A 12,829-nucleotide genomic window follows, 5' to 3' on the forward strand; every position below is an offset into this window, starting at 1 on the left:
TTACCCTCATTCCAAAGGGGAGTACTCCCTTGACAGCAAATGATTTTATACCGATCTCTTTACTAAACTGTTGTCTGAAGATTGTCACTAAGCTGCTGGCAAATAGGTTGCAGAAAGTGATTCTCAAGTTGGTTCATATCAACCAATATGGTTTTCTTAAAGAGAGATCTATCCATGATTTCTTGGGTTGGGCATATGAATATCTACACCAATGTCATAAGTCTAAAGATGACATTATTGTACTTAAATTGGACTTTGAATAGGCTTTTGACACAATTGAGAACCAGGCAATGCTGGATATTTTAAAGGCCAAAGGTTTTGGGGACAGATGGATTTCATGGATCAAAATGCTCTTCACTTCTGCTTCATCTGCTATCCTGCTAAATGGTGTCCCTGGAAAAAGGTTTTATTGTCTTAGAGGTGTCAGGCAGGGGGATCCTCTATCCCCCCTCCTATTTGTGATTGCTGCAGATCTTCTTCAATCAGTTCTCAACAAGGCAATGCACATGGGATTGTTATCTGCTCCCTTACAAGTGGAGTCTTGCCCTGATTTTCCAATTGTCCAATATGCTGATGACACTCTGGTCATTCTACAAGCAGATGCCAAGCAATTACATTGCCTTAAAGCCCTCCTCAATACTTTTGCAGATGCCACTGGACTTAAAGTAAACTACAATAAATCCAGTATGATTCCAATAAATGTGTCAGAAGAGAAGATGGATATTCTGATAAATACTTTTCATTGCAAGAAGGAATCTTTTCCAATCCAATACTTGGGAACACCCCTCGGACTTCATAAGCCTACTGTTGAGCAATGTTTTCCTCTTGTCACAAGACTGCAAAAGAAGCTTGTGGGTTTGTCCTCCTTTATGACAATGGCTGGAAGATTGATGTTGGTGAAATCTGTCCTCAATTCTTTGTTGATCTATCTCATGGGATGCCTTGATGTGCCTGTCACCATCAAAACCCAAGCCATAAAGTATTTGAGACACTGCCTATGGAGAGGTCCTGATCTGGAGGACCACAGACCTGCCATGGTGGCATTGAGCACTGTGTGTAGACCCAAAAATCAAGGAGGTTTGGGTGTCATGGATATCTTTATTCAGAATAAGGCCCTCTTACTTAAGAATCTGCACAAGTTCTATAACAGACACAATACCCCCTGGGTTAGCTTGATCTGGGAATCATATTGCAACAATGATACACTGCCTGGTAATAACTGGATTGGATCATTTTGGTGGAAGGCAAACCTTAAGCTTATTGATAACTACAAGTCCTTGGCCAGATGCAACTAGGTGATGGCAAAAGTGCCTTCTTTTGGAATGATCTGTGGCACTCTGCTTGTTTACAAGACATGTTCCCTCATTTATTCTCTTTTGTGAAGAACAAAGATGCTACTGTCCACACCATTCTCCAAGCAGAATACTTAGAGGATCTATTCCATCTACCCCTGACTGTGCAAGCTTTCCAGGAATTTGAGGCTATGGAGGACATTTGTATTGATTTAAGGGCTTCTGATACACTAGATTGCACTAACACTTGGAGCTACATTTGGGGAAATGAACACTTCTCGGTTGCTACAGCCTATAAAGTTATGATGGGAGTTAAAATTGTGCCACAACCGTTCAACTGGATCTGGAATAGCTCTTGTCAGGCAAAGCACAAGGTGTTTTTTGGAGATTGCTTCATGACAGGCTCAATACTAGAAATCTTTTGAGGAGGAAAACTTTTCATTTAGCCAACTACAATTGTGCTGTCAACAATTGTCCACAGGAAGAAACTCTACAACATCTTTTCTGGACCTGTCCTTTTGCAGCTCAATGTCGGGACCTGATTTGCCCTTCAAGACAGGCAAATGTTTCAATTCTGGAAGCTTTTCTTGATCTCAAACAGAAGTTACATGTACCTTTCTTCATGGAAATAATCATCCTTGCCTCTTGGCCTATCTGGATTACAAGGAACAATTTGATCTTCCAAGCAGTTCAACCTAGCATCCAGAGGTGGAAAGCTATTTTCCTGGAGGAGCTCAATCTTCTAAGATTTATAATTTAAGAAGAGTTATGCTGGATAGTATTGTTCTTGGCTTGACAATCTTGTGTTGTAATTCTAGACTCTAGTTTTTTCCCCCTAGTTTTGTTTCTTTTTTCTTTTCTTCTGGCTTATCTCAAGCCTCTTGTACAGTGGAACCTTTTTTGTTTTTCTATCTTTCTAACTAATAAAAATTGCAGTGGGGTTTTGCCCTACTGTGTACAGTCAAAAAAACCCTAAAACGTAGGTAGGAGGAGAGTATATATAGTCTAGGGGGCGAAAGGGTATGATGCGGAGCATCCCAAGGTCATCCCCATGGACCTACCATCGTCTCACCAAGTGCCTAATGGACCCATGACACGAGCACATGCAAGAGCTCTCGAAACCGAGGTGAGATCTCTCCTCTCACATTTCCACTTCGATGCACATGAGACATGGCTACTACTACCTGAAACGGAGACATTATGCATACTCGGGTATCAAGGAGTTGGCCATGAAGAAGCTAAGGAGAAAGTTGGATCAGAAGAGGAAGATGGACGTGAAGACGGAGAAGAACGAGAGTTGCGGAAGAAGTGCCACCCATCGGACGACCGGTTGGGACCGGACGTCCGGCGCCTGAAGCCCCAGCCGGGCTACAGCGAGCGGACGTTCGGCCCGGACCGAACGACCGGTGCCCCTGCACCCGAGCCAAACGAGCGGAAGTCCGACGCCACCGGACGACCGGCCTCTTCCGAAAATCCGCTACACTAGCATCCGAGCCAGAACGAGCGGACGGCCGGCGACCACCGGACGTCTGGCCGCCCATGACACACCGGACAACCGGTCCCCAGCGGACGTCTGGTACCTGGCTGTGTCCAGTTTCGGGCCCGAAGCCCGTGTACCCCCTCCTTTCTCCCTCCATTTTCACTAAGACTATAAATAGACCTCCTATTCATCCTAGCTAGGGTCAGCGTTGTGTAAGCTCATATTAGAGATAGAGCATCGCTCATCCACATCGGATCTACTGCACGAGAGAGACTGCGACCCCTCTTCAGAGAAGATCCCTTTGGACTCAAGACCTCCCCGTGGAGAAGACCATCAAGACCTCCTCACGGAGAAGAACTGGTTACCCTTTGTATCGTCTGTTGTTCATCGTAGATCATGTGATCTCTTATGTACTCAAGGATCTAGCATATGTGTGACTATTTCTTCTTGGTTTTAGTGATCCTCTCGTGTTTCCCCTCGTGAATCCCCTCGTGTTTCTCCTCGTGTTCTTCGCGGGATCTGCTCCTTTCGTGAAAGATCGGCCATCTAGGGTTCCACCCTACATCATCTTGGTATTTAGAGCCAGGTTGATCATGATTTTGGAGCCTCCCCGTAGTGTTTCTAGCCTTGTTTTTGTTGATTTCGTCTGTAATTTGAAAATTTCCCACAAAAATAGCCCCAATTTTTTTGTGATTTGTTGGTGTGTTGAAATTTTGTTGGATTTGATCCTTGGATTTGCTTTGTTTTGAGTGGATCTGGCTTTTCCAACCTTTCCCCACCTTTTCCATCTACAAATCCGCCCGGATTCGAAGAATTTCGACCTCTCCATCACGAAAACCGCCAGTTCATCCCGTGCCCGAGAATCGCCCAGGCACCGGACGTCCGGCCGCTAGCGGACGTCCGACGACCGGACGACCGGCCCTTATCGGACGTCCGACGTACCCTGACGAAACAGATTTTTTTTCCAATTTTCGCCACCACCACCGCCCCACGTCCGCATACACACTACCACCACCTATACACCATCACCACTTCCGCATACCACCACCATTGCTTACCCATTTCGCACTCCGACACGTGTTTCCACTTCGAGCTTTGAGAATTTGAGTTGCGGTTCCGTGTCCTTTTGTGTTTCGGCTATCTAGGTACGGTTCGACATCAACATCACTGCCGCTCATCTCTGCCACGGACGCGTCATCAGCAACGACCACATCCACTACATCTTGGTATTCGTGCCACCATTTTTACACCATACTGTAAGCGAGAACGGTAACCTCGTCTTGGTATCATGATACATCATGCTTGCCATTACATTGATAGCCATCATAGCCTTACTCCTTTGCGTCGCTTACCTATCGAGACTAGCTTTCGAGTATTGCCGGCAACGAGACTTGTGCACATTAGTGATCATACTTCCCATAGCATACATACATCATTGGTGCATATATTGGTATCATCTCTTGTGTCACAAAGTTTTCATCGCATACACAATTGCTATCTTGGATCGTGAAGCATTGCATGAGAAAAGAGCTCAAACAACAAAGGGCCAAACAAGCTTTTAAGCAAAAGGGAAAGATAAGCAAAGAGCTTTTAAGCAAGAACCATAGCATCATACAACATTAAGATTGTCATACTAGATCATCTTGGATCATAGCATCGAAACACCAAACATAGAGCATACTTGGGATAGAAGTCGTTCATTTTTTCTTAGTAGGTTGTGCACAAGTCTTGTATCTTCCTATTGTGCAATCGTGCTAGCGTCTCTCTAGTGTTGCGCAACAAGAGCATTTTCATGGATTCCACATTTTGGCTCACCCTTGGTTGCATGACCCCACCTATCTTTTTTTGTGTGTGTTTCCGTGTACCTTATATTGCTTGGTCTACTTGTTGCATAGCAATCTTGCGAATCTCATCCAACATTATTGAAGCTCACTTACAATTGCATCAAGTTTTGTGCCACCATCCTAATCAAGCTCCACCATAAGCTTTTACTAGTGTAGGTGTGAGAAACCGACAATAATTGGTACCAATTGTGCTATTTCCTTGTCCACATTGGAGTGATCATTGATCCACTTTCAACTTCGGTCAAGGTACATTTGGTATTCGTTCTTCTCTTTCTACCCCTCACATTTTTCTCTTGGAATGATGGATAGGCCAAGTACCTCTACCAGCCCACTCTTCACCAAAAGCCACCTCTTTGGCGCACAACGTTCTTTGCATCAAGAGCAACAAGCAATGAGTGAACGCATCGACAACCTCGCTGCCGACTTGCGACTCTCCGAGCAATGTACAAGGGACTACTTCGACCACAAGCTCGACAATCACAAGCAAGAGAATGACGCAAGAATGGACGAGATTCGCCCTTTGTTGCTCAACCGCTCTTCTTCCACTTCGTCCTCATCAAGACGGAGCCGCTCCAGTCTACACTCCCACTTCACCATCTCCGGCTCAAGTACACCGAGATCGAACACTCTTCGACATGCCGCGCACAATGATTATCAAGCAAGCCTCAATCCTCTACGCGACACCGACTCTCAAGAGCACGGACAACGTCAAACCCACGCGGCTTTCGTGCTAGCACGAGATCGGCAACGACAATGCCAACACGAAGAGGAAGAGCGAGCGCATCAACACCAAGTTGCACAAGAAGCCGAGGCACAACGTCAAGAACAACAGCTCCATGAAGCTCAAGCACTTGAGGCGCAACAAGCCCTCCAAGATTCAAGTCGAGCCGTAGCCAACCGAGGTTGACAAGCTCGTGAACATGAAGAAGCACTTCGCAAAGAAGCTCACGAACGAAGATTTCATGCTCGCGTGCAACGTCAAGCTCGACAAGTTCCTCCACAAGCTCTCCAAGGACATCAAGTTCACCAAGAACACGAAGACAATGGAAATCCTCCACAAAAAGACCAACATGAAGTCGACAACCCTCTTCGCCAAGAGCACAACGAGTTTGACAATCATCAACCACATGGGCGTCATCATCCCCGACCCAACACAATGAAGAGCAACGCTACAGCAAGCTAAAATTCACCATGCCCAAGTTCAGTGGAAGCAATGATCCGGAAGAGTACCTTTCACGGTCATTGAAGGTCGAAAAAATCTTCCGCTTGCACGACTATGACAAAGAAAAGAAGATCGCGATGGCATCCCTTGAATTCCAACACTATGTCCTCATTCTGTGGGAACAAGTCATCGAATGCCGAGAGGCAAGAGGTGAACCACCCATCACTATGTGGGCACAAATGAAGGATGTCATGAGAGCAAGCTTCATGCCTAACTACTACAACTGCGACCTCTTCAAGAAACTTCAACTACTCAGGCAAGGAACCAAGAGCGTTGAAGAGTACTATAAGGAGATAGAGATTGCCATGATACGAGCCAATGTCAAGGGAGATGATGAGAAAACAATGGCATGTTTCTTGAATGGACTCAATCATCCTATCAATAAGATCGCCGACTTCCAACCATACTCGAAGCTCATCGAGCTCGTGCCTCAAGCTACCAAAGCGGAACATCAAGTGGAAGACGATTGCAAGTATGCCAAGTTCTCATCCAAGTCATACGGCTTCTCCAACAACCAAGCTTCAATGAATCCAACACCATCTACCAAGCCTTCTACAAACAACATCGACAAGTCGAGTTCCAAGAAAGCTTCGTCAACTCCAAGTCATCCTCCTACAACAAGCAACTTCAAGCCGAGAGCTTCATCATTATCTACCCCAACCGATGAGACTGTCAAGATGACTTCCTTCAAATGCTTCACATGCGCAGGCCGAGGCCACAAGTCCTACGAGTGCACCAACAGGCGGACCATGATCCTCAACGACGACGGCACTTATGACTCAATGAGTGAAGGAGAAATGGAAGCCCTTGATCAAGTGGCCATACACTGGCAAGTGAACGAAGAAGATACAGAAAAAGTCTTTTGTGATGAAGGTTGAAGTCCCTCTCTCGTTTTCTCCAAGGTCATGACTCTTCAACATCAACAAGAAGAAGACCAAAGATGCCACATATTCCACACCAAGGCCGGCATCAATGGACGATCCGTCAAGGTCATCATCGATGGAGGGAGTTGTCATAACCTCGCAAGTGAAGAACTTTGCCCCAAGCTCCAATTGCCCAAGACGAAGCACCCACATCCCTACAAAGTTCAATGGCTTAGCGACTTCGGCACTATCCAAGTCGAGGATTGAGTACATGTCTCCTTCAAAATTGGCACCTACGAAGACACTTTGGAGTGTGATGTCGTTCCAATGACCGTTTGCCACCTTCTTCTTGGACGCCCATGGCAATTTGATAGAGGTGCCATCCACAATGGCCGAACGAACCTCTACATCTTCAAGATGAAGGAAAGGAGTACATACTTCGCCCCATGTCTCCAAGCCAAGTGATCGCTGACAAGCAAGCCACGCATCATGGAGAGAATAGTGAGAGAGCCAAAAAGAGAGTGAGCACCACAAGCCCAAATCGAGTGCCTCCACAATGAGCGACAAGAAGAACTTAGTCCTATTTGCCACCAAAAGTGAGATAATAGGAGTGTGTGAGAACCCATATAGTGTCCTACACTATGTCCTTTTGTGCAAGGACAATGCAACACAAGTTAACACCTCTCACGCTCTACCTTTAGTGTTGTCTTCTCTTTTGCAGAATTTCAAGATGTTTTCCCCGACGAGCTACCTCCGAGACTACCTCTACTATGAGGCATCAAGCACCGCATCGACCTCATCCCTGGAGCACCTCTTCCGAACAAAGCTCCCTACCGCGTCAACCCCGAAGAAACCAAAGAAATACAAAGGCAAGTAAATAATCTCATAGACCATGGACATGTGCGTGAAAGTTTGAGCCCTTGTGCCATCCTGGTCATTCTTGTGCCAAAACGAGACGGTAGCTTCGCATGTGCTCCGATTGTAGACCTATCAATGCCATCACTATTCGCAATAGGTATCCCATTCCATGCCTTGATGATATGCTTCATGAACTTAGTGGTGCCACAATATTCTCCAAGATTGATCTTAAAAGTGGTTACTATCAAATCCGCATACAAGAGGGTGACGAATGGAAAATCACTTTCAAAACCAAGTTTGGGTTGTATGAGTGGTTAGTCATCCCTATGGGCCTATCGGAAGCACCGGGTACTTTTATGAGTCTTATGAATCATGTCTTTCGCCCTTACACTAGTGTGTTTGTTGTGATCTACTTCGATGATATCCTTGTTTATAGCAAATCTCTTAAAAATCATGTCACCCATGTGCGAACCATTTTGCAAACTATTCGAAACGAGCATCTCTTTGCTAACATGTAAAACTGCCTTTTCGACGTTAATAAGCTCGTTTTATTGGGTTTAGTTGTTTCCTCTAAGGGTGTTCTTGTTGATGATTCCAAAATCAATGCTATTAAAACATAGCCACAACCAACCAACTTGCATCAAGTGAGTAGCTTTCTTGGCCTTGCGGGTTTCTATCGTCGCTTTGTGAAAGATTTTAGCACCATTGCTTTGCATTTGCATGATTTGAGCAAGAAAAATGTGTCTTTTGTTTGGGGACCATCCCAAGATACCACTTTCAATGAGCTTAAGAATTTGCTTATTCATGCTCCTGTGCTTGCTTTACCCAACTTTGACAAACCCTTTGAGATTCATTGTGATGCTAGTGGTAATGGCATAGGAGGTGTGTTAACGCAAGAGAAGCACCCCATAGCTTACTTTAGTGAGAAACTCTCCGGAGCGTAACTCAACTACCCCATCTATGACAAACAGCTATATGCTTTAGTGCACGTTTTGGACGAATGGGAACACTATCTTTGCCCTCATGAATTCATCATTCATACTGATCATGAAACGCTCAAGTACCTTAAGGGCCAAACCAAGTTGAACAAGTGTCATGCTAAATGTAGTGAATTTATTGAGTAATTTCCTTATGTCATCAAGTACATTAAAGGTAAGGAAAACATTGTGGCGGATTCCCTTTCCCGCTTATGCATGCTTGTTACTCAACTTGAATTGGATGGCATTGGCTTTGAGCACATAAAAGACTTGTATGAGCATGATCCTACTTTTGCTACTCCTTATGCCAAATGTTTGATGCATACTTCTTGGGAACACTATTACATCAAAGATGGATATCTTATGAGAGCTAACAAGATTTGCATCCGCGAGTCCTCTCTTCGTTTATTCCTTTTGCAGGAATCTCATGGATGAGGACTAATGGGAAATTTTGGATGCGACAAGACTTTCGCTACGCTCTCCAAGAACTACTATTGGCCCAAGATGTTTCGCGACGTCAACTGCTTCACCAACAGATGCTCTACATGTCGCAAAGCTAAGTCCAAAGCTCAATCCCATGACCTTTACATGCCTCTCCCAATTCCATATCAATCATGGGAAGATTTAGCATGTATTTTGTACTTGGATTGCCTAGGACTAGAAATGGAAAGGATTCGGTATTTGTCATTGTGGACCGATTCTCTAAGATGGCACACTTCATACCATGCATCAAGATAGACGATGCTTCACATGTTGCCAATCTCTTTTGTAGAGAAATGTTGCGTCTACATGGAGTGCGAAAGACGATCGTCTCGGACCGCGACGTCAAGTTCCTAAGCTACTTTTGGAAGACCCTATGCGCCAAGCTCGGAATCAACTACTCTTCTCCACGGCGTATCATCCACATATAGATGGCCAAACGGAGGTGACCAACCGCACACTGTCCGCTCTACTTTGAGTACTCATCAAGAAGAACAACAAGGAGTGGGAGGAGTGTCTACCTATCGCCGAGTTCACCTACAACCGAGCAAAACACTCAACAACCGACAAGTCCCCCTTCGAGGTCGTCTACGGATTCAACCCATTATCATCATTGGACATTCTTCCTCTACCACTCCAAGAGCACATCAATTTGGATGCAAGTGCATGTGTGAATCATCTCAAGAAGGTGCATGAAGATACAAGGCATACCATCGAGCACCGAGTACAACAACTTGCGACCAAGCTGAACATCAACAAGCACCCTATGGTATTCAACATTGCAGATCTTGTGTGGCTAACCTTCGCAAGGACATCTTCCCACAAGAACACAAGTCCAAACTTCGACCACGAGTGGATGGACCCTTCAAGGTGCTTGCACGCTACAACAACAATGCATACAATATCGACATTCCATGCGACAAGTACTCCATGAGTGACATCTTCAACGTCAAAGATCTCTTACCCTACCATGGTGTGAAGGATTTAATCCAAGGACGGATCATCCCCAAGGGGAGGGGAGATGATGCGGAGCATCCCAAGGTCATCCCCATGGACCTACCATCGTCTCACCAAGTGCCTAACGGACCCATGACACGGGCACGTGCAAGAGCTCTCGACACCGAGGTGACATCTCTCCTCTCACATTTTCACTTCGATGCACATGAGACATGGCTACTACCTCAAACAGAGACATTGTGCATACTCAGGTATCAAGGAGTTGGCCATGAAGAAGCTAAGGAGCAAGGAGGATCAAAAGAGGAAGATGTACGTGAAGACTGAGAAGAAGGAGAGTTGCGGAAGAAGTCCCAGCCATCGGACGACCGGTTGGGACCGGACGTCCGGATCCTGAAGCCCCAGCCGGGCTACAGCGAGCAGACGTCCGGCCTGGACCGGACGACCGGTGCCCCTGCACCCGAGCCAAACGAGCGGAAGTCCGACGCCACCGGACGTCTGGCGACCGGATGGCCGGCCTCTTCTGGAAATCCGCTACAATAGCATCCAAGCTAGAACGAGTGGACGGCCGGCGACCACCAGACGTCCGGCCGCCCATGAGACACTGGACGACCGGTCCCTAGCGGACGTCCGGTACCTGCCTGTGTCCAGTTTCGGGACCGAAGCCCATGTACCCCCTCCTTTCGCCCCCCCCCCATTTGCACTAAGACAATAAATAGACCTCCTATTCATCCTAGCTAGGGTCAGTGTTCTGTATGCTCATATTAGAGATAGAGCATCGCTCATCCACGTCGGATCTACTCCATGAGAGAGAATACGGCCCCTCTTTGGACAAGATCCCTTTGGATTCAAGACCTCCTCGTGGAGAAGACCATCAAGACCTCCTCACGGGGAAAACCCAGTTACCCTTTGTATTGTCCGTTGTTGATCGTGGATCGTCTGATCTCTTATGGACTCGAGGATCTAGCATATGTGTGACTATTTCTTGTTGGTTTTAGTGATCCTCTCGTGTTTCCCCTCACGAATCCCCTCGTGTTCTTCGTGTTCTTTGCGGGATCCGCTCGTTTTGTGAAAGATCGGCCATCTAGGGTTCCACCCTACATTAGGGTATATGGGCCTCGGCCCTTTACTGTGCGTAGATAGACGGGGCCGGATGTCTGGGCCTTCGGGAGGAGCCGAATGTCCAGGGCTGGGGCCGGATGTCCAGGCTGACGGGGCATCTCTTCTGTGCTCTGGATTGGTGGTGTCCTGATATCCGGGCGGGACGCCGGATTTCCGAGTCGGGGCCGGATGTCCGGGAAGATCACGGGATGTCCGGGCCCTGTAGACTTAGCCGCTTGTCAATTGCTACAGGTGAAACCTCCAGGGGCCGGATGTCCGCGGTCATGGCTGGATGTCCGGGGCCTGGGAGTTGTTCTTGACTCCTTCCGTCGGTTCTCTTCATCCATGAACTTGGCGGCTTGTCCGTCTTGACGTGCATCTTTGGGAGGGTCCTCTTGGTACCTAATTATGCACAACATATCAAACTTAGGTAGTACCCATGTCTCGAGAGGATCATATGTAATAGCACTAAGGAGAGAAGTCACCTCGATCTCGAGAGCTCTAGCTCGAGTCATAGGTCCTCTTGGCACTTCGTGAGACGATGGTAGGTCCATGGGGATGACCGTAGGATGCTCCGCATCATCTCCCCTCCCTTGGGGAAGATCCGACCTCGGATCCAAATCGTCATCACCATGGTAGGGCGAGAGATCCTTGACGTTGAAGATGTCGCTCTCGGAGTACTTGTCACATGGAATGTCAATCTTGTTGGCGTTGTTGTTGTAGAGTTCAACGACCTTCAAGGGTCAATCCGCTCGTGGTCGAAATTTGGACTTGCGTTCGTTGGGGAAACGGTCTTTGCGAAGGTGTAGCCACACAAGATCTCCAATGTTGAACACCATGGGGTGCTTGTTGATGTTGAGCTTGGTCGCAAGTTGTTGTACTTGGCGCTTGATGGTGTGCCTTGTATATTCATGCACCGTCTTGAGATAGTTCACACGTGCACTTGCATCCATATTGATGCGCTCTTGTAGTGGTAGAGGGAGACTGTCCAAAGGGGACAATGGGTTGAAGCCGTAGATGACCTTGAAGGGGGACTTGCCGGTAGTTGAGTGTCTTGCGCGGTTGTAGGAGAACTTGGCGATAGGTAGACACTCCTCCCACACCTTGATGTTCTTCTTGATTAGCACTCGAAGTAGAGCGGAGAGTGTGCGGTTGGTCACCTCCGTTTGACCGTCGGTTTCAGGATGGTAAGCCGTGGAGAAGAGTAGCTTGATTCCGAGCTTGGCGCATAGGGTCTTCCAAAAGTAACTCAAGAACTTGATGTCACGGTCCGAGACAATCGTCTTTGGAACTCCATGTAGTCATAAGATTTCCATACAAAAGATATTGGCAACATGTGAAGCATCGTCTATCTTGTTGGAAGGAATGAAATGTGCCTTCTTAGAGAATCGGTCCACAACAACAAATACCGAATCCTTTCAATTTCTAGTGCTAGGCAATCCAAGTACAAAATCCATGCTAATATCTTCCCATTTTTGATATGGAATTGGGAGAGGCATATAAAGTCTGTGGGATTGAGCTTTAGACTTAGCTTTGTGACATGTAGAGCATCAATTGGTGAGGCGGTTGACGTCGCGAAACATCTTGGGCCAATAGTAGTTCTTGGAGAGCATGGCGAAAGTCTTGTCGCGTCCAAAATGTCCCATTGGTCCTCCTGCATGAGATTCCTGCAAAAGCAACAAACGAAGAGAAGACTCGGGCTTGCAAAGTTTGTTAGCTCTCATAAGATATCCATCTTTGATGCAATAGCATTCCCAA

The sequence above is a fragment of the Triticum urartu genome, chromosome 4A (genome assembly GCF_056163025.1).
Source record: "Triticum urartu cultivar PI428250 chromosome 4A, HENAU_Tu73, whole genome shotgun sequence".
Classification (NCBI taxonomy): domain Eukaryota; kingdom Viridiplantae; phylum Streptophyta; class Magnoliopsida; order Poales; family Poaceae; genus Triticum; species Triticum urartu.